The 27,927-nt window shown below is 44.4% G+C and overlaps 2 long non-coding RNA genes across 2 annotated transcripts in view; one reads left to right on the forward strand and one right to left on the reverse strand.

The window, feature by feature from the left end:
* The window catches only part of LOC146184957 (uncharacterized), a 57,309-nt gene extending 42,085 nt beyond the window's left edge, over nucleotides 1-15,224 (forward strand). The window contains exons 2-3 of the long non-coding RNA XR_014707768.1: nucleotides 13,923-14,016; nucleotides 15,166-15,224. This is a non-coding gene — a long non-coding RNA (uncharacterized LOC146184957). The remainder of the gene's footprint in view (nucleotides 1-13,922; nucleotides 14,017-15,165) is intronic.
* Nucleotides 1-27,927, reverse strand: part of LOC146184956 (uncharacterized) — a 277,905-nt gene that overhangs the window by 56,976 nt on the left and 193,002 nt on the right. Inside the window, exon 2 of the long non-coding RNA XR_014707769.1 lies at nucleotides 17,941-17,979. This is a non-coding gene — a long non-coding RNA (uncharacterized LOC146184956). The remainder of the gene's footprint in view (nucleotides 1-17,940; nucleotides 17,980-27,927) is intronic.

The raw sequence follows: 27,927 nt of genomic DNA on the forward strand, positions 1-27,927 counted from the left end.
GCAAAGCCGCGCTCGTGACATCCGGCTAAAAACGAGCGAGACGACGACGTCCAAGTCGGTCTCGTGGCTCGTAAATCGTCTACAATTAGGAGCCGGTCGGCCGCGGGCGCTCCAGTGTGATTGCTCCCTAATAGACGGTCGCTGCTGCCGGGGACGCGGCGGCGGCACTGGAATACGACGATGAGGAGGAGGAGCCTGGAGCGTCGACACATTCGTTCGCACACACGGCACACTCGTCAACTACGACAAAAAGTAGAAAGGCAAAACAAAACAAAAAAGCTATAAAAAAGGAAAACGAAAGAGTCGAGAGACGGAACGTCACGGCAGCGTAGAGAAGCAGCGAGGACGGCTATACACGCTCCAGGACTCGTATCTGGCCTGGGCACTCGCACCGTCTGACTCGCTTCGAGGCCTCATAGATATATACTTTTTTTTATTTCTTCCTTCCTTCCTTCTCCATTTGCGGTGGCGGCCGCGAGCAAACACTGCCAGCGGCGTCAACAACGCCCCGGCGACTGCGGTCTCTGCTTCGGAGAGGAGAGACGGATGCCTCGCACAAAGAGATGAACGACAGCCGCCGCGGCACGCGCCAGTTTTTTCGTGGAAGCCGGCAAGTGGCCCAGGGACAGAGGCGTTAGAAAAACATGCAGTACACAAACCGGTCGAAAAGTTGCGCTGTGCGCAACAGAGCACGCGCCGATACACGGTCCCGGCGTAAACAGCGGCTCTTGTCGAGTGGCTGCGTCCTTGCGTCAGTTCCCCGTCATCGACGACAGGGTTGGTTGGCCCACAGCGACGAGAGGCTTTTGAGCGACCGACGAATGGGGCTGTTATCGTCGCTACACAGAAGCGTTAGACGCAGCAGGCGCGCCCTGTTTGTGTGTCGAAGAGACCGCGAATCCGCCCTCCGCGATAGCATGGACGTCTAGCTCTACGCGGGACTTCTTTCTGCGTGCTTGCTTTAATGACGCTAACGTTGCGCACGTGGCGTGCATGGGCACCTTACCGCTATTACTTCCTCGTAGGTTTTCAGCAACCCATAGGTGCTAGACGAATGTGCTGTTAGCACCACAGTTTTACTAGCATTAACAACACGAAAAAGAAATACAAGTATAAGGCTCCACTGTAAAGATCACTAAAGTATGCACATAAGGCAGCCATTTGCAGCTAACAGCTATCTTCTGTGGGAAAAATCAAAATTCATTTCGTCTATTCAAGCCCCTAGTTTGTTTCATATTAATTGTATCTGTCTGTTGACGATGCGCATCTAATATGATGGTCCCCAATATAGATTGAATATATCATAAACTTTCCAATTATTTTTGTTACGGAATAAAGTTTAACACGAAGGTGTAAAGATCTTCCCCATTCTCTTCAAAAAATTGTTTGAAAGCACTCGGCCTAGGTGTACTTGAAAAAATAGTTGGACAGGAGATTTTTCGGGTGTTTTGTCATTCTGCCACAGATCAGCGGACCTGAAAGTGAAGTGACCACTTTGAACATTTCAAAGTTCATAGATATCATGCCAGTATATTGAATTCATGCATTATACATTTTTTTACGTAATTTAATTATATACACAACTACCACTACTTCCTGTGCAAAACCAGTTAGCGCATCACTGAATGTTTTGCTGAAATGAGACTTGAATAACAAAGATCCCATGCTTGTGGCGCCACCATTTCGGTCGCTCAAGGTGCAACGGCTCCAGCTCTTCCTTTACCACTTTTTAATACCTTTAACACCGCTTTACCACTCTTTCCCGCAGGGCGTTTAGGCAATTGCATTCATTTTTTGCGGCCTTCGTGTGAAAATACAGTTGAAATGCCTCGATAGCAACCAACCTGCGTGTACGGCCTAGTACGATATGGTAATACCCGAATGGTACCATTGGCAAGCACAAAGCACCATTTCCAATACACTAGTGACATGAATGAAATCCACGTAAAAAAAAGTGCCATATATCGTTTAATACGTACCTTCACGGAAATTGACGATAATTAAAAAACACAGAAATATTCTAGCGCACATGCGCACGCTCAATGCCGAATTCTGACTTGCCTCGTGGCTCGTAGTAACGTCCGCCTAGAAGTCCTCCAGAAGCCCAGAAGTACATTTCTAAACTGAAGCTAAGTCGCGAGGTGCTCGTGTAGTCTAACTGCTATCGTCAAGTTAATTTTTTCGTCATTACTTAATTCAGTTCTTTCGAAGTTTCAGAGTGGATCAGTTGCCCTACCAATCGATGAGACCAATCATTTAATGCCACGGCTGACCGTGCAAACGCAATGGTTTTCGGGGCACGGGTCATCATGAAGCATAAGTTTAGGCTTTGATCTTGTTTCTGTGTTAACTAGATCTATGCCCTCTTCTCGTTCCATTCAAGCTACATGCGCGTTTTCCTTTCACAGTCTCTTCGATGTACATATATGGCAGAATTTATAACTCTGCTGAGAAACAGAGTGCCCCTATGTGCTGCACCGTAGACCTCGAAAAGGAAAAGAATAACAGACTGGCGCGAGTGCTGGCCAGGGCTACGTGTCCAGTATCGTCCATTTCATCGACTTGCGTCTCTGTCACAGTGTCCGGCCACGCGGCTCATGGGTAAATTGATATTTATGATCAAAAAGCTGCACCATTGCTGATATACTGAAAGCTCGCGTTTTACTGCGCGCCCGTGTCTCATAGATAATGCACTGATACGCTGGAATCAGCGACCATCACATTCCAAAGAAAAATGCAATATTGCTTCCGGCAGTCATTTCAGCAATCCTCGCTTGATTTCTTATAGAGCGAGGTGAAAAAAAGTAGTGCTTAGGCGTCGGCGACACCGTTCGATGCTCTGTGGTGTAAAATATCACGAGCAGCATGCCTCGATCAGTTAATTTTTGACAGGTGACAAGGCTGGTCGCTATTGGTCGGGGTTCAATGACGCACCGGCGTTGATTTAGTTCTCGCTTGAGGAATTAACCGGACAAATGAGTAGTTGGCAGGTTGCGAGAAGTCACGACGACAGATGGAATGATCGAGTTGGGAGGAGCTGCCCACTAATAGACGGGTTAGATAGGCATCGAACACACTGAACCCTAGTACCCCCCGTTTAAGACCTGCCACCTATAGAAATATCACGAGCATGCTCCTGGGAGGTGTCATGTGAGTGTCCTCTTCTTTGAACAGAAAGTAATGATAATTCGATTGCACTTGAACTGTTCATATGAAAAATAATGTAGGCGGCTACAGACCATCCCATGAGGTCGCCTCTTACAAAATCGCTACCGCACAATAAATTATTCAGAAATGTACAGTCGTGAGCCAAAGTGGTATACAACACTCAGTCAGTAGCAGAGCTCGAGAAAATTGCATCCAAGTGCCATCTAGCGACAGTGTAAGAAAAAGGGACAGTGACACATGCATGGGGATAAAATAGGGCGCTGCCACTATTGTCTCGATCTTAGACAGCTGTTGCAAGATGAAGTTAGCAAGCAGTTTCCTCGACCTCCGCCACCGGCTGAGTGTTGTATACCACTTTTGCTCACGACTATACATCACTGTATCTGTCATTTATTCGCATTAAAAATAATGTATTCATGTTGTATGCCATGTAGAAGTGCAGGCCTCGCGTATATGCAGCAAGAATCTCAATGGTCATGTATGAATTTCTTTTTTTTTTTTCACTTTTTTTTTTAACTGCAGCTGACATTTTCCTTGTTCACAATTACTTATCCTGTGGTTATCCGAGCTTCCAAAACGGAACTTGCGCACTACAAACTGCAGTAGCCTATTTCAAATGGTGGTTTTCGCGGCGTAGAGGTTCTGCCCATGCAATGACTCTCTCGTGGCATGTTCACATCCGTACAGAATTAATATCTGCCGCTTGAACGTGGTGTGTTCCATGCCATTTAGCTGCTTCGAAGGGACGTTACGCAGTATTATCTGAATACGCCCTAGGCCTCAGTCAAGATATGATTGTTGGGAAGAAGGTTAACCAAAATCTGAAGCAAACCAACGAATGTGCCTTCGAAAGCGCCTATCTACACGCAAACTTTACACCAAATCAATATTATGTGATATAAACACCTTACAATATGGCTATGCTTCTTTTCCGATATGTGAAACTATCTGCGGACATCATGAAATGCAAACTCAATTGATTTAGGTGGCGCTACATAAAATTAATTATGAGTAATTTACATCCTCACATTTTGCATACATATCGCAGTCGTATCGTTGACATACATGCTTCTAAAGCATGCAGCATTCTACGTTCTATTATATAATATAAAAAGAAAGCCGTGAATTATTGATCTACAGAGGTGTAAATTGGTTTCTAGCAGTCAAAAATGACACCACATGCTAATGAAGGAACGACAGGATACCCGTTAGGCACTGCCTCTTATTGTTTTTTAACGTCATGTAACTTTTGGAAGTAGCTCAACTAGCTGAAAACAGCAAACTTTCGCGATGAAAATACAGATTTGCATATGAGTCATCGAAACACGAGAGTGCTTCATTTCCGGTATCTTCCGGTCGGGTATCCTTGCCCATGGCAAGAATACAATCACCCCTCGTAGAAGGCGTCCTAACACTAGGCTCGGATGGTCGTGAAGCGACAATGTATTCTGTAAGTATAGACTCAGTACAACCAAATATCGGTAAAACACGAATTTGTGAAATATCTACACCGAATATCGGCAATCATACATTTAGCTGCTTAGAGCTTAGACCTCATCATAAACTTCAATTTCATGTAATATACCACTGGTGTAAAAGCCTACCTACATCCTATACTGCCTTTTTTTTTGTTAGCGCAAATGAAAATATATAACCTAAGGATGGGCGGAAGCCAATTCCATGTTTCTGGGCTTTCAAACATCACTTCGATTTTAGACGTTAACATATGACTAAAGACGAAATAGTTAAATTCCGTCTCTTTACGTTTGTTGTGATAGCCTTCTTGAGTCAAAACGCTCCGACCGAATGTTTTTATGCTACAGTTACCTGCGTGTTTGTGAAGCATCTTTTATGGTCATTCAGAACAGATAAGTAACGAAGGGACGCATGATGACAAACGCACGTAAAAATGACAGCAATAAAGCTTTCTTTTCTCAACTTTTTTTGAGTGATCAAACGCCTGGTTCTAGACGCCAGTGCAAAGAAAGCGGAATTCACAGCGTCAAACGCAGTGCAAATAAGCAAGGCACAATGGTACAGAAACCCATCGCAAAGACTGCAATACAGGACCAACGCTTCGTTGTTAACACAGTGACACCAACTAGCAGTTAAGGCGCACTAGCACAAAAAAAAAGCATCAAGAAAAAAGGCATGGGCGAAATAAAGCCAACAAAGACGCTGTCCCTCTTCCCGTCGTCCATATAGTAAGGTTCATCATTTCATTTTTTTTTTTCGTAAAGGCCTCAATTGGCGGGTGTTACATAAGCGGTTCGGTTAACATATCTGTCCAGAACATGCTTTCAAGATGACAAGTATGGCGCGACTTTGCCTAGAAAATTGGATGGGCATGTGATGGGGGCAATTTATTTGTTCTCGTTGGATAAGTTATCCGGAACACTCAATAAGCACTCGCCTTCATTTCGGGCGTAGCATTCAGTCAGCCAGTTCAGTCGTGTCCGACTCTTCGTGACCCTGAACACCATATCACGCCAAGCTGTCCTGTCGCCCACTACCTTTCGAATATCACGCGCAAATTCAGCTGCAGTGTCTCCAGGATGGCATCTAACCATCGCGTTCGCCCCTCTTCTGCTGCGTCACTCAATATTTTCCAGTATCACTGTTTTCTCTATTGACTCCTCTCTTGGCATGTGGTGTCCAAAGTAGCTTAGCTTTAACTTAAAGTATGACCTTGAAATGAGCAGTCAGGATTTGTGGTCGCCAGTATCGACCGATTTGATATTCTACCAATCCAAGAAACTCTACCAATCCAAGAAGTCTCCACCAGCACCACAATTAAAAAACATCCAACATTCGGCGATAAGCCTTCCTCATAGTCCAACTCTCGCATACATACATCACCAATGGAAAAACCATAGAACGAACTATCGGTACCTTGGTTGACAGTGTGATATCTCTGCTCTTAGTAGGCGGTCGGGGCTAGCCACGGCTCTCTTTTCCAGAAGCAGGCGTCTCCTAATTTAATGACTGCAGTTACCTACTGAGGCAATCTTGGAGCCTTTATTACTCTGTGCCGCATTTCGTACATGCATTCAATATAAGTGCCCTTTCTCGAAATCAAGAATTTCATCAGGGCGACATAATTAGCTTTGCACATTCGCGCTGCTCTAATAAGCATGTTGATGGCTCATTAGATTAAAGGGTGCTGTGAAGTACTGGGTGGTATCCGAACAATGGGCAACAGCATTATAATACGGATGTATTTAGTACATATCGTCTCTTCGACTGGTTTGAGATTGGCCGCTATTGAAGAAATCTTTATACCTGTTTCACAGTGCGTTGTTTCGTGTTGTTGACTGAGCAGCTCTATCTTACGCTGTTAATAGGCAACAATTAACCGAGTAATTTGCTTTCTAGAAAGAGAATTTGGCAGCTGTGGGTCAAGTCCCGTTTTTATTGTCGTTGGTGGTAACAGCGGTGTTTTGGCGTGAAGCTGAGTTCCCTACACTCCTCCCAGTCGCGAGAAGACGAGCAGCTGAGGAGCACGATCCCGGCGTGACACTCCACCAACATCCCCCAGCGACTCGGACGGTTATAGATCGGCGGCAGGCGTGCTCGGGGCCGGCATCGTCTTCGTCGCAACCCCCCCCCCCCCCTCCCCCCACACACACTTTTCCCTTATCCGTCGCTGAAGACGGCCTATGTCGGCATCAACAGAAGCGGCAGCAGCTCACCAGGAGCAATAACCGAAGCGGCGGGCGGGGGCTTCGGTGGCCGGCTTTCGTCCTAGAAACTCCTCCCATTGCTTGATAACATTCTTTTTTCTTTCTTTGTGTGCGTACCACTTTCTGCGACTTCGCCGAGCTGCAGAGCTCGACGTGACGGCGACGACGACACCGACGCCGCTGGGGCAACAGCGGGAAGCCCTTCAAAGCGGGCACCCCGAGCAAAACAAAGCTGGCCCGGCCACAAAACGCGCACAACAATGCCGCGCGCAGCACACCAGTGACGCCGCCGGCGAGCTCTGGGAGAAGCGCCAGCGGTCGCCTCACTGAACCGACCGATGAAGCATCACTTCTGAAGAGTTTGGGGCACCCGCCTGGGCTTACTTTTCCTCTTTATATATCTTTGGTGGTGTCGCCAAGGCGAGGAGATGTTCGGGCACCGATGTGCAATTTTATAAAGAGGCGCCAGTGAAAAATATGCGCGCCTTTTCAGGACGTTGAAAAATATGCACGGCCCACCGCAAGGAGAGCGTAAAACTTTCTTTAGGGTTGAAAAAAGAGGTGGTTCAGCAGAACTTCAGCTAGCATTAGCTCTGAAGCTGAGCACCGCACCTCTCCTTGACATGGGTGCGCTTCTTCTATACACAGCTTCCCCCCATCTTCCGACCCCTGAAGTGAGGCGAGTTTTAGCTGCTAATCGTGGACAGCTAGTCGTTTAGACGGGTACAAATGTAGTCTGTGTATCGATATACTCGGATGTCAAGAATGCATTTCTCCAAAAAAGGACATATAGGGCGACCTTCACATTCGAAGCGACGCTTTACTCTTTCATAACGAATAGCTTGCACCCACTCCCCCCCCCCCCCCCTCTTCCTGTTGCCATCTTTTTTCTAAATGCGGAGAGTGGATTGTCTCTATGTGCTAGTCCTTGAGTGCTATTTGCCTCTCTGCACTTTGCACATTGTTAACCATAGATGTCGACCGCCGTTGGGGAATGAGGCAAAAGCGTTAACTCTCTAGACTGCTGATTCGTCTAATGCTCAGAGTCTGTTCCTAAAATGTACAGTCTTGAACAGTCCTCTCGTGCTATCACAAAAGAAAGTATTTTGTACGCAACATGGCTTTCAACTTCTTCGTGTTTTCATTTTTGTCTTCTGGCTCCTTCATTCTATCCTGCCAAGATGACGGCAAACTAAATAAATGTACTTTAATGCAAAACCACTTCCCAGCCATGCAGCCCTAAATGTCATCTCGAGTGTAATTGGCGCTGTGCCGGTGACGGAGCCGTTCTCCTAGCAACTGTGAAGCGCAGCCACTGTCGAGTCGCGGAAGCGGCCATTTCTTTTCTCTTGGGTGCCATTTGCTGGTACGGCATTACTAACGAATGGCACCCTAACGTAAGAGACAGGTGGTGGTACGACCGAATGAAATACCAGAAAAACGGGCTGTCATGCTGGAGGCTGACCGTAATCTAAGGCGCGCTAAAAGCACTTTTCATTCGAAACTCCGTGCCGCTTTTGCACGACCACTAGTTTAAAAATGCTTAAGTCTACCTAGCTTTCTTTTTTCATGAAGGAGGTAGAAGTCAAATGCAACGTGGAATGCAGACTTGTGCAGTTTAAGCCAGAACTAAAAATTAAAGGACTGGGCTACGGTCTGCTTAAAAGCGGAACTAGCGAAAGCCACATTACAGGACTGTTTTGATTAATTGCATTGTCACTGTGATTGCCACTGTCATCCTTACGCTACACAAGGGGAATCCACACGGCCGCTCTGCGCATGCACGCCCCTTCCCTGGTTGAAAAACACAGCTGCGAATGCGCAGTTCCCGGCCTCCGTGATCGACGCAGCAGGCGCGTATCACGGAGGCCATTTGCAGTTCTCATTCGTGACAGGCGTATGCGATACATGGCGGCAACTGTTAAAAACACGCATCGCCAATCGCCACTTCGCAGGCGGCTGCTCAACCACCCCGTGAGGGCGACACATCTTGTGAAAAATGCTTTGAGTCCGGTGTGGAGTAGTGGTTTGCGCGCTGGGCTGGAATGAGAGCGATATAGTGGTTGGATTGCAGGTTGAGGGAGATTTTTTATTTAGGTGCCAGTGTGATCGAAGCACGTTTCGTGGTCAAGATTTCGGTGTACGCCACGCATCAGCCAAGAAATGTTTCGTTTTAAAACATCCAGCGGCGATAGCTACATAATCGCCTTAAAATTCATACGTGGTTTGTTCCCTTATGAAGGATTGATCACTGCTCTAGCTCTATGCACCGCCTACCGCTACTAACAGCTAACGGGGCTATTTTCAACCTAGGTGGAGGATAGGAATGTTAAGGAAGCTGAGGAGTTTAACCAGGCCAAGAAGTCAATTTGCTACCACGCGTTTGAGTAAGCAATGAAGGGACTAAAGGCAAAAGAGAAAAAAGTGCTTATAAGATAAATGAAGTCAGTAAGTATATTTTGTGTTAAGGTAAGATAACAGTTTGAGGGGGCTCTCACGTCGAATAGCAACGATCTGTTGACGAACAAGGGGCTGGAAAGCTCTACAAGACAACATATCTGCTTCATTTTCGCCATGGTGATATCTATGTTCCGTAAGCAAGTAAATAAACAAACAAACAAATGAGCAAACCAATAAATAAATGGGATGGTCAATAAAACAATGAAAAGTGAGTCCCGTTGCAAATGGAATACACGCAGAAAGATCTCACAGTTATTTAAAGAAAAATCATTTTCTTCACCAGGCAGCTTTTGTGAGCTGACGTAAACTCAGTGAAGCAGTATATCATTGCTCAGGTAATAAACTCCCGTGAAACGGCCGGTAATGCACTTGTACTTTATTTATTTGCATCATTTAGCTTATTTTAAGCACGGACCTTTTTGAGATGTACATCTTACATAATACGTTAATTAACGCGGGGAAGATTCCACAACTTTACTACTATTCATTGTGATGGACGTTTATAACTTTGGCATGCTAACCCTCGAAACATCGCACTGAAAATTTGATAGCGAAGGTTTCGGGGATATTTCGATAAAGTGGGTTTCGCTACATGACTAAAAAGTGAAAGATATGTCAATAATGCCCGTCGCATTCTCCTTAACGAACAACCGCTTTTAAGGAAGCCTTTATTGCTCATACTCACGGCAATGACTTTGTCCATCCGGCCAAGAGAAGTGTCACACGGAATAACGCGAGCTTGCGACGTCATCACAGAACCCGTGACGACGTGAGGAAGATAGTTAAAAATAAATAAATAAATCCTGTCTACACCGGGAATTGAACCTCCATCCCTTGGACCCCCAGCCGAGCGATTTAACCAACTGGGCCACACCCGAGGTTTCTTTTTTTTTCTTTATTCAGTAAAACAAGTACATACAGTCATAAAACATCGTTAGCCTACCTTTGGATAAAACAATATATTAAATCTTTTTCATGTTGATCAATCCGTCGACATCATCCATCCACTCAGGTTGCTCAGGCTGACTACGGAGAATATCGCTCAGAAATGTCGCACTTTCAATGAAGTCGTCACTGACAGATCGCACACTTTCTTCTGCGTTCCTATATGCCATCCGCGTTTTCCAAATGCTGGAGAGACCCAGTCCCATAATCATATCGTACGGGACCTCGTCACTTTGTACGGGTAGAAACCGGATGCCATAAGGATTAATGGGTAGTTCTTTCTTTAAGATTTTTGTAATATATACCAGTGAAAAACAGTATCACAGCAGTCTAAAAAGCGTGATCAATGGTATCTGATTTTTTGCATATTGTGTAGTTGAGGGTCCAAGGTATACAAATATATCTTTATTATTAAGCCACGTTTTTATGGTAAGGGTGCGAGAGCGAAGCTTGAAGAAAAACGATTTGATGGTAGGTTTAAACGGCATCTTCCTAACTATCTTTAAAGGGACATCTTGTCCGGTTCCTCCTCAATATATGAATCGGTATAGGGGCATCGGTACAAAGAGGTTGGGCAAGTCCTTATGCAATTTTTCCTGTGTACAGAACTCCGATACTCCACAGAAAAATGCGCACGCAAAATTTTTAAGGCAAAAACCACTTTTCGAAAAACATTCAGTTACAGAACGATTTCTGGTAGGATAACTAGCCACAATTAAGTCCGGTATCACATTACCTAAGCGTATCTGCACCCCTGTGCGCAACAAAGGGACTGTTTCATCACGCAAAAAAAAATAGAAGAAAGAAGTCGCGACACAACTCGCGCAGAAATGATAGACTAAGGCCACCCCTTTTCATGGAAAGAAACAAATTAGTACGGCTAGTTAATTCGCTCCGAATTTGAGCGCCAAATAAAAACTGCAAATACTCTGTGCAGTTTCTGCACAGCAAGTACCAAATTTTGGTAATCAAAAGCAAATTGCACACTCTTGCACGTGCGAACGCTGAGAGGTCGCACCCTTTCCACCCATCCGCATTTTGCTTAGTCATTTGCGTTGTGTCGTTCCACAACTCTCTGCTGCTCTTATAATATTATAAGGGCACACCCAAGTACTTCGTCGGAATCATCGTGCACCGCATATTCGCAAACATTGCCGGTGTAATTCCCATTCACTGTGCCAACAACTAATGCTCTTCTCCCAATTGATTTCGCACCTTGTCGTTTTGCAGTAACGCCACGCCCGGGATCGTGAAACGCATGTAATTCTCATTGTATATCGTGAGGACGATAGTAGCGATGGCAATGACGCTGCAGTTAGTGATGATTACAATGATGACATTAGCAATGATAATGACGGTGAATTTAGTTGATAATGGCAATGGGAGCAATCGTAATGCACCATGTGCATCACCAATACTTACACTTTCGCATTTTTGCAATCTAGCTTCCACAGTGCTCTCGAAATTCGTTTTCGTTTTTCTGTTTCTGTTTTTTCTTTTTTTTTTTTTTTTTTTTTTTTTTCAGGTTTCTCCTGCCGCGTCATTTTGATGCATTTACTGTCCGATTGTCGCATCTTCGCGGCGCCCGTTGTCGTTTTGCCGACTTCTCACATCCTCATACTAAAATTAGGAGAGAGATAGCTTAGTACATGAAACCTTATAATAACGTGTTAGTAAAACGCGCTTTTGGCTCAGACCAAATGTTTCTCAACCGATTTTGTCGCCAGCTGCCCCTAAAGAGGGCAGATCCATAATGTTCACTCATGTGCTTTATACACGCTCAGAGTGGGGGTGACATGGAATATACGTTAGAATAACAGGCACCACAAACAAAAGAAGCAAACAAAGATAATAACCGAGCTGCAATTTTTAAGATTCAATTCCTTCTTGGAACCAGCACCATTTCTACAGAAAGTGTTGTGCGCAGAAAAGCCGCTCACAATAACGGGGCACATGTCAAATCGTTCTTGTGTCCGCTTTCCGAACCACGCGCAAATGGTGCAACAACATGATTCAGCTACAGCAAAGCACGCGTGGGCTGAGCAGCGCACGACTCATTGCTCACGTTTCTTTGAGGGCTCCGACGGGCCCGGGGGGAGGTTGGGAGACAACGCAGCGGGTGGATTGCGTAGCCCTTTCGTGACCCCAACGCTGCGACCGAAAGAGTACAATTGCGCAGCGCGCGAGTCGCGCGGAATAAAAAGGACAGAAGAGCAGAGCGGCAAGCTTTCTCATCCGTTTCGAAATCTCGCTGACTCCGCGGGGCTCTTTCAAGTCTTCTTTCAAGTCTTCTTTCTTAAAAAGGAACGAAAGATAAGAGGGAACAATGAACAGTTGGCACAAAAAAAGTGAAAAACGGTTGGGAGTGGGTCTGCCGATCTGGGGCCTGCAATGCCTTCTGCATTGAACGCGCTCCACCGCAGTGTTCAGCAGTGTCATTCAAGCCCGCTTCCGCCTCAGTCGAATAGCCCTCTTAAAAGACATGCACTCAGCTTGTGTCTGCTATTTCACGAACAGGGACCAGTGGAGATGCACGCTCGCTTGCGCTATTGTGGGAGTATGCACAGAGAAAAACACTGTCGTGGGCACGCGCACTTTCTCACGACCCATCCAGTAGTATTACGCGAACGTAAGTGCTGCTTCCAACTATTAGTTTGGCCAGACGTTTGCGTGACACAACTGCAAGCATTGCATTTTCTCGCTTTCTTTATATGTTCTCGTTCACTATGTGATAGTTAACAGCGTCTTGTGTGTGCTGTACACTCCCTCAATGGATGCATTGGGCTAGCGTCCTCAAGGCCATTCTAGATGCACGAAAACGAGCGTGTGTCCTACTATGTTCAACGAATCACGTGGGCTCGTATATTGTGCGTGTTTTGAATGAACTACTTCTAGTTGCTAGTGCAGGTAAGCTTAGCTACTTTGTACGGCATACTCACAACAACTTTTTTCGCTCCACACATTGTTTCATTTTTAAGTCACCGGAAAATTCCCTGCGCTTACAGCGAAGCCAGCAACGGAAAGCACAAAAACAAAAAAAAAATGAAATGGCCCAAACCTATTACGGTAACTATAATGCAACCATTTTACTAGGGCGAGACCGTTCCACGCTAGAACATGCGACGCTGAAGGACGGCAGCGGGGATTCCACGAATCCCACCGACCCTTCCCGACTGGACTCTGCATCCTTGCAGCTTTCGCCGATAAAAACAAAAAGCGCAAAGAAGGGACAGCTCCGGCGCACGATCAACGCGGCCACAAGCATGTACTAGGAGAACAAAAGAGAAATGAAATTCGCGCAAAGACAACGCGACGTTAAGAGAAGTAAAAGGAGCCGTCCCAATCGCCCTTTTGCGCACGCCCCGGGAGGCTCCTCTCTTCACCCAGCGATGCGGATGCTAGTGCTCTGTATTGATCAGCCAATTCCGCAGTGTTGCGCCGCCCGCGCCTGCTCGTCGGCTAAGCCGAGGGCCGAGCAACACGAGCACGGGGATAAGAAAAGCGAGGCGACTTGTTACTCGGCCCAGGATCTCGTACATTGCTCGGGGAACCTGCTGCACTTTGCTTCTTTGAGTCCCCTGTTTCACGCACAGGCCGTCCTCCAAACTACCAACCGCACCCCCCCCCCCCCCACCCCCCCACCCCCCGCCTTTCCTTTGTTTGCAGTTCTTGTTTCTGCGCTGAATACTAAGCCGATGTCTGCTTGCCACGATGAAGAAAGGTGGAATAATGGAGGCCCTTCGACTGGGACGCTTTGCACGTGAGTATAGAGGCCACGAGCAGGCGATGTTGCGTGCGGGTGGCTCCTAAGAAAGCATGCAAGTACGGCTGGAAACAACTGCGCTGGAAGAGCGCTACCGCACGCACAAAATGAGAAGCAAGTAAAAATCACCAAGGCACGGAGGGGGGCAGGCGGATGATGACAAGTCAAGGGGCGCTACTAGTCTGCAGTCATCTTTCTGTGAGCGCACATGCATTCGTATAAGCTAACAATTTTACGGTGGCCTGTTGCTTTTATGCTAGTCTCCCCCTATACAAAATGGGGCGATGCCAAAGCAAAAAAAAAAAAAAAAAAATGACAAGAATGCTAATTGTCTGATTACTGTCTATTTGCATTTTCGACGTCACAGGAAGCGAATATTAACTCAGTTCTGTGCCTGTGAAAGAAGACGGTTTCGGAGCAGCCCTAATTCACGCTTGTAGCGCACGTTGCATGATTATGCACTTAAGTTAAAGACGTAATAATATGTTATAAAAAAGTTAACCTGCAAAAGTAAGGAAAATCGCATAAATGCACACATATATGCGATGAAATGGTTTGCGTCAAAGCCATTACTAATATTCATGTGAGTAAAAGAAGTTTTCAGGGTAGATTAAAATGGTACCTAGGAGGACGCTGTGAAAACCACAAATCTGGTGCGCCCACGCACGTGTTATTTGTTTTACACTTCCTCATATTGTAATCATCTCATTTCCCATAAGCATTATAAATTAAACACTGTCACTAAAAATGAGACAAGGAAAATCAGTTTAGCAGCGATGCTTGAAATTCAATAGTGAAAAAAGGTTGTGTCGCGTATCTAACCTGCGATCCGGGTTAGATAGTCAATGTCTTACCTCTAGACGTACATAACTACAACGTACAAAGTCACCCTCAGCTGCAAGGTGTCAAAGAGGACAGAGGTTCTATCAATGCGTGAGCATCACGGTGATATTGTTATCGCAATCTGGACCGACTCACGCCACCACCGACGCATTTCGTGCGTAAAAAACGTTGAGAATCGCTTACCCACCCTCCGCTGCTTCGGTATTTTCTAGCAAGGCATTCCTTGCCGGCAGAAATTATGGGTTTCCCCCTTGCCCACTTTCCGAGAATCCTACAGACCTTCTGAATTTTTTTTTTCGCCAGATGCTGATGTGCCATGCTGCTTCAAGCGGAAAGAATGCAGATCCTCTTTTACAACAGCCGCCGACGATCGGCAGCGCCTCTGGCCTTTGGTGCGTCCGCCGTCCGAGAGTTCACAGGTCCCTCGGGCGAAATCCGCTTCATATGCGTGATTCCGACGCGGGAGCCGTTTCATAGCCATGTCTTCAAAGCGTAGAGAAGAGGAAAAAATGGAACGAAAATAGAACGAACCACGAAGGCCAGCGCGGGATGCTCAGACTTTCACTTTCTGCTCGTATCTTTCTACTAGCTATTTCCGGCCTTCACTCGCCATATAGCAGAACATCTAACGACCTCAACTCTTATCGTAAAACGACTCGGACAGGCCGAAACAAGCCGCCGCATGCCACGCACAACTCTTTCTTGCCTCCGTGCCTCGATGCTTGCGCCAACTTTACGAGCGACTCGACAAACCAGTGGCCGAGTTCGATTCTGAAGCTAAAACAAGAAAGAAAAGGCGAAGACGTTCCTCCGTAGCCAGTTTCGCGCATTTTAGCCGAAACTCGTTTGAATTCGGCCACCCACAAGATCTCACCACATCGAATGTAATAGTAGGAATGTATTTGCTCTTGCATTATGTAACATCAATTATACGAGTCGTGCTACAGAGGAAGAATAAAGAAGGCTAGTTGAAGTTTGTTATCGTTTGACGCAGTTTCACTCAATGGCCTCTCTTTTTTGTCCCACATGCCTGAAGAGGCTGAGAATCTAGATTTCGAACCTTTGTTAGGCAGAACACCTCTGAACCACGTGTACGTAGCTTGATATCATTAATCCTTCCAGATTATATTTATAGTGAACATTTCATACCTTGATCAGAGACTGCAAAGAATAATCAACTGCCTCAAATGAACAGCGTGGCAGATTAGGGATACCGGTGAGAATTTATATAGGTATATATATATATATATATATATATATATATATATATATATATATATATATATATATATATATATATATATATATATATATGTTGTAAAAGAAGGCTAGGTCGAGACGGCGAGGTCGTGACGGCAAGGACAGCCAAGCCTTGTCTGGCGTTTTAATCCGATCACGAACCCAGGCGCGCGCCGGAGCCGGCGCCGCGGGACGATGATGATGGTATGTACAAATGAAAGAAGGTCCACAGAAGGCTCACAATATATATATATATATATATATATATATATATATATATATATATATATATATATATTGTACGGAATAAATTTGAGCGGTCTTTATTCCTGTGCGCCATTAAATGCTGACAGGTGATTGACATGCATGGTTGCCCTGGCAAGTTTCTATATATCCGTAGTCCCGGTTATATACAATAATACGCACGCGCCTCCAGAAAGGGTAATTGCAATAATGCAGAAAACTTGCGTGCAGGAAGTTCATCTTAATTTAGAGCCTTTATAGACCGTCGAATTCAACTTAAAGGGGAAAAATTAGTTGTGGGTTAACTCTGGTTAACCCTAGTTGAATTGCGATAGCAACGGCGGAAGCTTCTTTTGTCTGCTGCACTCTTTTTCTTTCTCTTTCTCTTTTTCTGCCTCTTTCTCTGTCTCTTTTTCTTTCCCTTTCCCTTTCTCTTTCTCTGTCTCTTTTTCTTTTTCTTTCCCTTTCTCTTTTTCTTTTTCTTTTCCTTTCTCTTTTCCTTTCTCTTTTCCTTTCTCTTTTTCTTTTCCTTTTTCTTTTCCTTTTTCTTTTCCTTTTTCTTTTCCTTTTTCTTTTCCTTTTTCTTTTCCTTTTTCTTTTCCTTTTTCTTTTCCTTTTTCTTTTCCTTTTTCTTTTCCTTTTTCTTTTCCTTTTTCTTTTCCTTTTTCTTTTCCTTTTTCTTTTCCTTTTTCTTTTCCTTTTTCTTTTTCTTTTTCTTTCTCTTTTTCTTTCTCTTTTTCTTTCTCTTCTTCTTTCTCTTTTTCTTTCTCTTCTTCTTTCTCTTCTTCTTTCTCTTCTTCTTTCTCTTCTTCTTTCTCTTCTTCTTTCTCTTCTTCTTTTTCTTTTTCTTTTTCTTTTTCTTTTTCTTTTTCTTTTTCTTTTTCTTTTTCTTTTTCTTTTTCTTTTTCTTTTTCTTTTTCTTTTTCTTTTTCTTTCTCTTTTTCTTTTTCTTTTTCTTTTTCTTTTCCTTTTCCTTTTCCTTTTTCTTTTTCTTTTCCTTTTTCTTTTTCTTTTTCTTTTTCTTTTTCTTTTTCTTTTTCTTTTTCTTTTTCTTTTCCTTTTTCTTTTTCTTTTTCTTTTCCTTTTCCTTTTCCTTTTTCTTTTCCTTTTTCTTCTTCTTCTTCTTCTTCTTCTTCTTCTTCTTCTTCTTCTTCTTCTTCTTCTTCTTCTTCTTTCTTCGCGGCTGTTCAAGGTCAAACGTGGGCCTTCCCGGGGCGACGCGATGGGCCGAAACCTGGCGCAATATTGCTATCGCAATAAAATTCAGGAATAGACTATCTCGCTCATCGCGTAGCAATGCTGACCTATTGTGCCACATATCGTTATTCGTGTCCCGGTAGCTGACGGGATCTATCCATAATTAACGACACCGGGTCACAATGCACGTGCTTGTAAAGAAACAATAGAAAGACCACAAGAACAAACACATTTACTGCGGGTATGACGCTTTATATAAAGCCGTAGGTATTTACCAGAGTGGAAAAATGAGCTCACAGAAGCAATAGCCACTTAAGAAACCTTGACCTGCTGCAAACACGACTTGAGATATATCGGACCACAAAGTAAGAATGCTGAAGGTTTCGAATGATCACTCACCAGCGAAGCGCAGATCCGTTCCATTAAGGTGCCACCATTCTGCAAGAAAACAGACATATATGTATATAATAAAACTCAGACGTTGGGAACTTACGTCCGAATTGCGGCAGTTTTAGCAAAGCGACTCAGCAACAAAGTAAACACAATATTCTTGTGGAAAAGGAAGTGAGTGTGGTATGTTCTTGCCTTGATATGATTAAACTTCTAACACAGAAGAAAGAAAAACAGAAAAGTACTTTCTTTGACAAATGAGCATGAAAAGAAAAAGATTAAGAGCCAAGACAAATCTGTTTAGGAAGCTTCGCAACGAACTTGGCCTACATTTGGTGCCACAGTAAGCAGTACATATATAAATTGTGAAATCATTGCTGAGAAACAAGGCATACAAAGCCATGATGAGATCCTCTTTGGAGTACGCGAGCATTGTTTGTGACCCTCACACAAAGATAGAAATAAAAAAACTTGAAAAACTACAAAGGTTGGCCGTTTGTTTTATATATAACCCCTAAAAACGCCGAGACTCTCCATCGGCTATGTTAAATGACGCAAACCTGGAGTGCTTGAATAAACGCAGAAAAAATTTGCGGATTAAATATAGTAGCTTATATTTTTCGAAAATAGGTATTGATCCAGAAAAATACATAACTCAAAACTCCTCAAGGAAGTCTCTTCATACGCACAAGCACTATATAGAACCTATCTTTGCTCGCACAGATGTCTATAAATTCTTCTTTTTTCCTGACACGATCTCGGATTGCAATGCGCTGCCGCATGCATCCCCACTGCTCGTTCCCGACGAGTGACTGCATCAATAATCGACACTGTCTGTAATGCGGTATGTTGTTGACTTCGTGCAGTCTCTTTTCAACTGGCGTAGTCTTTTGATGCGTGATTTCACCCGATTTAGTTTTGTATAAATATTCATTGTTCGTTTTTTATTTTTTTGGTGTGTGTTCTGTCAATACTAATGCTGTCCAGGATCAGTTTTTTTATACTTTGTTTTATGCCGTGCCTCTCCTGCTCGCACCATGTTTTATCCACGGTATGTGATAAATAAATAAAAATAAATAAAATAGCTTCTGCGACTCAATAGAGCCTTCAATAAGCATGCGTTAGCTAGTCACGTCCGCCTTCCCGGTATCATTGGCAGAGCCTTTGTAAACTCAGTCTTATTTGGATACTCTTGGTATTTAACTACTTGTTAAGGTTGGTAACCTTGGTACCGAATTTAGTAATCTTAGTAATGCGGTTAAACCAGAAATGGGTTGCGCACGTTTTTGCAAAGGTTTCAAATGCCAAAAGGCCGAGCGCTTCGGCGGCAAATGCTCAATGCTATTAGAACACTGTTGGGTTCTCAGAGGTGCTGACATTGATAACCAGCACACAGAGGAGCAAAACTAAAGTTCACACTTTAGGCTTAACCTAATGGAAGAAAGCGAAGCGTTACGTCTACTACAGGACATCTTTACAAGTCTGCACGACATAGATGAAGGCATGCTGGTCCTCTTGTTTAGTACACTATACACCGCTACTTTTATAGTGAAGGAAGTGATCATCGCGCCGGGTAGGATTTACTTCTTATGGTCGGCTGACAGGAAAGCGACCAGGCTCATCTGTGTCTCCCGCATGCGTGGTGTTTGGTGCGCCACTAGCCATAGGCATTGCAGATCGGGCCCTGCCTGATGACAATTCATACAGCTCGTGCGTAGTTCGAACATTCGGTATAGCAAGCCTAGGTACCACGCGAGCCAACGAGAATTGTTCATAAGAGAAAGAACACTTATGACCGAGCTGTTACAAAGCGTTGTTTATTTTTCTCAAGAGCAAAATAAGAAGAAAAGAAAGATGCGACACAAGCGAGCGGCGCGGAGCTTGTGGCTCTTCTTTCTCCTCTTCTGAGAACTTCCCTACGGCTCGTGACTCTCTCATGGTTCATGGCTCCTGTTATGCTCGGTTACATCTCCAAAAACGGCCACGTGGCTCAACCGCGAACGGAGGCATAAGAACTGCGCTCTAAAATAAAATCAAGGAAGTTTCCTTCAGTGCGCGTTTATAATTTAGCTCATAAGGCGTAATTGCATAAAGACCATGATTATGGTATCACAAAAGTTTACACGATTTTCGGCTGGATGAAATCAATAATATTTATTTCAAACCTCGAACAGACTCACAGATACAAGCCTTAGCGCCGTCGTCTTCTTCTTTACTGGTGTTGGAAAAAGGAAACCTGGTAGCAGACTCCAGTTGGGAATTCAATGATGAAACGAGACCAAAATGAGCTTGCATGCAATGGGTTCAGTCGCGTACGGCTACGTATTCGAATTCTCCGCCGAGTATACGGTAAATTTAATTGGGTTCTTCCTGCGGTATGAGATCCTTCCATAGAGATGTGCCTCTCGTTCGGAGCCACTTGAAACCGACAGGCCAAATCTGTTTTCAAAAGAAAGATACTCCGTGTTTCTTCAACGTAGGAGGCTGCAACAAGCTTCTTCAGAAATTATCTCGGCGTTCAAAAATAAAAAATAATCGTGGTTTGCTGGCTTGCTGAATTTGTGAGAATGTCTCACTGTTGCTCTTTAAAACAATCATTGCAGTGGTACTTATAAGTATTGGACTGCACTTCGCCAGGGCCAGTACAAGTCGGATCCTCAGCCGCCTACTTTAATTGTACACAGGCCCGTGAAAGGCCTTTTCGGCAAGCACAGACTATGCAAAGAAAGTTTCAGAACCCTTGTGTTTGCTTAATTAAAAGCCCGCACCGCACTCTAGCACCACTATGAGCCCGCTTTCGCCCCCACCTATTTTTTAGTATTGTATTACGCAGGCTTGAAAGTAAGCAGACCTTGATTACAAAACACTGCGTGGAACTTCCCTCGTCGACAATTCTAACTGCTCAGTCGAGCGGGACTCCTCCTTGCACGATGTGCATGAGACAACGCTATGTTCACACATTCTGACACAATTACAGATGGAACTATGCTAACCCGAGCGCAGTTACTGGATAGAAAGAACAACGCACGTAAAGGTGACAAAAAGAAAAACTGTCTTCTATCTTCGCTGACTGGCCTCAGCATTTCGTTGAGTTCCTCTACTATATGTCTTGGGATATAAATAGAGAGAGGGGGGGAGAGGAAGTTACAAATAAAATAATTTACGGAGAGATAATGCCTAGTTTATTGACAAACCCCATGAAAAGAGAAATGAAAAATTCGAAGGCAAAATATTTTGTTTCCAGCGTTTTGTTTACCGTATACTCGGCGGAGAATTCGAATACGTAGCCGTACGCGACGGAACCCATTGCATGCAAGCTCATTTTGGTCTCGTTTCATCATTGAATTCCCAACTGGAGTCTGCTACCAGGTTTCCTTTTTCCAACACCAGTAAAGAAGAAGACGACGGCGCTAAGGCTTGTATCTGTAAGTCTGTTCGAGGTTTGAAATAAATATCATTGATTTCATCCAGCCGAAAATCGTGTAAACTTTTGTGATACCATAATCATGGTCTTTATGCAATTACGCCTTATGAGCTAAATTATAAACGCGCACTGAAGGAAACTTCCTTGATTTTATTTTAGAGCGCAGTTCTTATGCCTCCGTTCGCGGTTGAGCCACGTGGCCGTTTTTGGAGATGTAACCGAGCATAACAGGAGCCATGAACCATGAGAGAGTCACGAGCCGTAGGGAAGTTCTCAGAAGAGGAGAAAGAAGAGCCACAAGCTCTGCGCCGCTCGCTTGTGTCGCATCTTTCTTTTCTTCTTATTTTGCTCTTCAGAAAAATAAACAACGCTTTGTAACATCTCGGTCATAAGTGTTCTTTCTCTTCTTATGAACAATTCTCTTTGGCTCTCGAAAAAAAGAGAATTGTGCTTCATAACTGCACATACATACATACATACATACATACATACATACATACATACATACATACATACATACATACATACATACATACATACATACATACATACATACATACATACATACATACATACATACATACATACATACATACATACATACATACATACATACATACATACATACATACATACATACATACATACATACATACATACATACATACATACATACATATATATATATACATACATACATACATCTTTCAGTTTCTTTGCCTCAATATATCGCAAAAACGCAGAAATATCTACGTTCAAATTCTGCATTACGATCTTTAACCGTCCTGAGATGCTTTCGTTAAAAACTTTCAAAGCCTCTATGCAGAAATGTTAACGTTTTTCTAGTAGCAAACAAACTTATTTCAGGCTTAGAAAACTAAGTGTAAAAGTATTCCCGCCATTAAATGCAAGCTCGTGACCTCGATACCGGAAAGTGTGGTAGCCATTGGCCGTTTTGAAGTCAAAAGCGGCGTACATATAGCCTCTTGGATAAGCGCGATAAATTTAGTGTCATGCACGCATTTTAGTTCCACACTATTAGGACAGAGGGCCAGACATGCATTTCCCTTCTGTACGATATCCCTACTAGGCTGGCAAAACGGATTAGGCCATTGTTTTGATAAATCCTCTGCCCGGCTTATGGTAGGCGCTGAAAACTCGGCCTCGTCACTGAGACGGGAAAGTGCGACGGGGTACAGCCTTTCTTGTAGCCAGGGTCAGGCAGACTGTTCATAAGCCATGCAGGCACGTTCGTACGGCTTGGTTAAAGCGGGGCTGTACATCTATGTCACTGATGGAAACTTGTATAGAAAACAGCACGGTTCTCTCCACAACCGTGCCTCTGGCAAGTTGTAGTACAGTCGTGAGCCAAAGTGGTATGCAACACTCAGCCAATGACAGAGCGCAGGATAACTGCATCTAAATGCTATCTAGCGACAGCGTAAGGGAAAGCGACATCGTCACAGGCATGTAGATAAAATGAGGCACCGCCACTACTGTCTTGATCTTAGATAGCTGTTGCTAGATGAAGTTGTCACGCAGTTTTCTCGATCTCCGCCACCGGCTGATCATTGTATACCACTTTTGCTCACGACTGTACATTAGTAATACAAAGTAACTTCGTTGACTACCTTCCTACTTCAATCTTCAGAAATCTACAAATGACAGCGCTTACGGACGGATGACTAGTCAATGTAAACCGCCTGTCACTTTACAGTTTTGTACACCTTAAAAAAGAACCGTTCTTTATGGCAGCGTTTTCTGTGTATTCAGAAGACAGTAGTTTATCGACAGATCTACACTTGAATTAGTCCTCTGAATCTCTTTAAGATCACATTTTATGGTGCCTTCTCCGACACTGAGAAGGTTTCATTGCAAATTGAAATTGCTTCCGAAATGTCAAATATTTGTTATTAGCAATGCTTCTATTATGAAAAATCGAGAAGCAAACTTTCCTGAAACAACCTCGAGGCCGGTGAAAATTAAGTGCACTCGCATGGACGGCACTGAATTTGTTACTAAAATATATTACAATCCACGTCTTCAATGAATGGAAAAGTTTGCTTTTCACAATTGAGTTGTTACTGCCACCTTTCGATATTATTCGTTCCCAAGCTTACCTCCTTGCCTACGAAAACAGCTTGTGCCTTTTCAGTGTATACCTTAACTAATGAAGATGTAATATTGTGAATTAAGGATGTTGCTAAGTTTTGTAGCAACAAATGAACTTTAGCTCGATACGTTAAGAATGGGCCCGTATGCTAGATATAGTTTCATTCCTCGTGAATGTGTTCATGTCCAGCGATTTATCTATATTACGCCATCTCATTCAAGGCTCTATCCTGCAGTATACCCGGTGCTGTGATCGAAACATTACAGGTATTTCTTTGGCGGGTATTAGATGGCAGGTAACATCGCCGGCCAATGATTGGCCAGCGGCTTGTGTGATGTCAAGAGACCGCATGACGTGGAAGGCACTGGCAACTCGTCATTCCCCCTTGAGATGGAAGTAGATTCTTCCCAGGACTCTCCTGCGAGGACTAAGAAGCACTACTCCCAAGCCACGCAAGCACATCCGTAAGGTTTAGTTCAAGCGGGGCTCTCGTCTTTCACATAATTAGGAAACACACTGCGCTGTAAGCTAATCTGTGTTATATAATTCAGGCCTAAATTAATAGTTAATGAGTACGCCAGCCGCAAAGTCTATATATGGAGCGAGGATAAGCAAATTGACCCGAAGACTGGAGCCATTAGAGTTATCGCGTCAGACTCCTAAAGGTAGAGTTTGTGTGCTCAACTTTCTTACCCATTAATAATCGATTCTCTGGGCACCATGTTCTTTTTTTTTTTTTTTGCATCAAACTATAAGTCCGAAAACGCTGAATACTCCCCCCCCCCCTCCCGATTTTGATTAAATTCAAAGAATACATAGCATTTCTTACCAGAATCCACAACACGTTACGCTGGCAGCTGAGGATAAAGTTGGCGACAGCATGCATATCGAGATCTACCGCTGATGCCCATATTTAAACGGCGCCCAAAGCGTCATGCCACCATCCGCAGGACAAAACCTGAAGCGTCGCAACAGCGCGAGCAAGGCCAGGCCAGTATAAAGCGATATAGAGGATCTTCTTTTGCCTTTCGTAGTATTCCACAAGCTGTTAACATTTCAAACATTTAACAGTTATTTAGCTCTGATGCATTTGACATAGCTGTTAACGTTTTACAGGTGCGAACCCACTCAACACGACTCTGATAAGGGTTGGAGTGACTCACTTGTTGGACGTTATGATAATAAAAGCCCTTGGAGACACGAATGCTGGACATAGCGGCTCAAGCAGCTGCCCTCCTGCTCGTGCCGATGCATAATGAGGGGAGAGGGCTCAGCAAAACTCGCCTGCATGAAGAAGGCACTCGTGCCGGCAGTTTAGTGAGTCTGGCCATTGCGTGCCCAATTACCTATTGGCCGCTGGCTGGGACAAGAGGGGTGCGTGATGGCGCGACTAGGGTCACAGTGGACAAGGACGCGGGGAAAACCTGTTTGGCCTCGGTTGACGCCGAAAGCTGCGCCACCCGTTCGGCCCTTTGGGAAGAGCCGGCCGTCCACACTCTTGCTAACGTAATTAAATGTAGTTCTCGGGTTTCCCTCTCGTCCTGACAGTAAAGAGCACGCGGTAATGGCCAAAAGCAGCACATAGAAGGAGAGTACGAGTTGTCATCGCCGAGGAAACTAAATGATAAACAGCTGCCTGAGGCATAAGAAGAAGGACTAGCAGGCTAACTCAGAACGTGCAAGGATATGAGCCTCTCACATACTTTGGTAAAAATATAAATGCACTGGTGTAAGCGGGCCTGCAGATAGCTAAAAATCAAGCCGTTTTTTTTTTTATTGTGTAAGTGGGGGAGGGGGGGGGGGACCATGGACCCTTCCATGAAAACAGAGTCCGGTGACGTCATTACTGCCAAGTAAAGTCGGTACTCACCGAGATAAGAATGCGCGTTGGTTTCGCGTTCTTTCTTTTTTTTCAATGTCTCCAAACTGCCAAGATAACGCGCCACAAACTCAGCCAGCCTTCATGGATGTTGTAGACGTCATCCCGCATGTCCACGATCATTTTAGAGTGATCTGGCCTCGTCTCGCTTGGCAGTGATGAAGCTGTGTTACAACAGGCGTAAGCTAACAACACGAAAAAAAAACTAGTACAGAGCTTCTCAGAGATATGCACTGGTATGTACCGCTAGCAGGCAATGTCATGGTTACAAATGGCCACTAACTGACTAATGAGCTGCACATAAACTGACTGTTTTCCTCTGTGTGGCAGAAAAGTATGATCTTAAAAATACTAAAAACACTGAAACCTGATGAAGCTAACTCTAAAAGTAAAAATCGCAGCTGAGTTCATTTTTGGCCTATATTGAAATTGTTATCATATATAGTGACAAACTTTTTTTTCGGATATTTACGAAAGGCCAGTTATCATATATCAGTGAATTGAACTGCATTTTCACTCAACATAAACCTGAGAGGGTCCTGTTGCTTTTTTTTAGTCTTCTCTATTATCCAAGCTAGAATTAAAGATAAAAACTGTCCCAGCTGTTAATTATTGACAGCTGAAAGCAGTAAACTAAAAAGAGCATTTTGTTTTATAGCGAAATATACTGCTGTTATTTAGGGACGCGTGAAAATGTGGAATCTAAGCGTTTAGTATGAGAGATTGGTGCTAGCTTTGCAGGCAAAAAATAAAAAAAAACGCTGGGCCCACAGAACCTTGTAAAACGTGCCAATGAAATAACCTGCAAAATTCGTTACACCAATAGGAACTTACTACATTAACACATAGAAAGGCCAGTAAGGGTTTTACACGAGCGAATCATCGGGCTGCAAAAACACTTCCCATACGAGTTAATTGTTATTTTCGAGTTTCGCGGGAAGATAGAACGGGGCTAATATCTCCAACAGGAGAGTACTATTTTATTATGGGTAGAATGATTTCATCAGCGAGTGGATGTTCGGAAGTTAAAAGAAGGCGGCTTTTCTGCTTTGAGAAAACGGGCACCATTACTGTCAGAATTCAATATCGAGGGTGCTCACGTAGCTATCAGTATAACAATAATAGAAGGAACAAAAAAATTGAGAGCACTGCGGAATCTACACTGCAGAAATGCGAAAGCTGGAGTTTTGGTGCTGCATAGGGTGCATTACGTTTGTTCTCATCATTATTATCAACAAAATGCACCGCCATTATCAATGCTACTGTCATACAGCTGTATAACGTCACAACACCTGTGGCGCTCCTGGCGGAGAGAGCGGGAGTTAGGCCGCCGTTCATGCGCACCGCCGTCTCTCACGGACGGCGCGAGTTGGTCGCACAACTTTAAGGCGTGACGTCATAACACCTGTGGCGCTCCTGACGCAGAGAGCGGGAGTCAGGCCGCCGTACATGCGCACCGCCGTCTCTCACTGACGGCGCGAGTTGGTCGCACACCTTTGAGGCGTGACGTCATAACACCTGTGGCGGTCCTGACGGAGAGAGCGGGAGTTAGGCCGCCGTTCATGCGCACCGCCGTCTCTCACGGACGGCGCGAGTTGGTCGCACAACTTTAAGGCGTGACGTCATAACACCTGTGGCGCTCCTGACGGAGAGAGCGGGAGTTAGGCCGCCGTTCATGCGCACCGCCGTCTCTCACGGACGGCGCGAGTTAGTCGCCCCGCTTTGAGGCGTGACGTCATACAGAGGTCATGCGAAAGGTCACTTCATGTGCACCGCCGTCGCACCGCAAAGGCTTGAAAGTGAAAGTAGTATTGCTTTCGCAATAAAAAAAAAGTGAAACCCAAATTCTGGGAACACTTAGGCTCCGATTCTCAGGGTACGACTACAGAAAGTGTCAACGGTTCCAATCTGCAGCTTCCCTTTAGGGTTCTCGTTGGCTTGCAAACGCCTTACCATTAGCTTAATCACTGGTACCTTAACTTTTGCCTCTGTTTACTGCGGAATATGCTCACCAGCATAGAGCCGTAAGCAACCGCATTACGTGCAAGTCCTTCGGACTTAAATGTAAAAATTCGCGTTAACAAAGCCGCAGGGACGTTCCTGCGGGACTTATAAGAGAAGTGTATCTGACTCGGCATCCTATAGGATTCACGAAGTTTGAATCTCACCAGAAAAGAACTGCCTAATCTGGCGTTTCCTGCCAACTCGGCCATACTAGGTGGTCTCGCTACATCAGACAATCCTCCGACCAATTACTGTACCGCGATGTCATCTAGTAACGACATGGTCATGAATGTTTCGCTCACTACTCAGATGCCAGTTTTACTGGAGAACGATCCTTAAAAAGTATCAGCCTCACTCCTGCTATCAGTACCCGGTCTAAACGAAGTTCTCTGTTATGAACAATGCATAAAAGGAAAAGAAAATGAATCGTATCTGACAAAATTTCGATATGAAACAACATTGCCCGAGGGTATAGAACAGTGAAAAGACACGGGACTAAGAAATCTTTAATTATAATAAAGATCCGCTGTGGCGTGTGGGCGTTTTCTGTTTTCCGGTGCTGACCCCATGGCTGCC

The sequence above is a fragment of the Amblyomma maculatum genome, chromosome 6 (genome assembly GCF_055883805.1).
Source record: "Amblyomma maculatum isolate TAMU_Amacu chromosome 6, ASM5588380v1, whole genome shotgun sequence".
Taxonomy (NCBI): Eukaryota; Metazoa; Arthropoda; class Arachnida; order Ixodida; family Ixodidae; genus Amblyomma; species Amblyomma maculatum.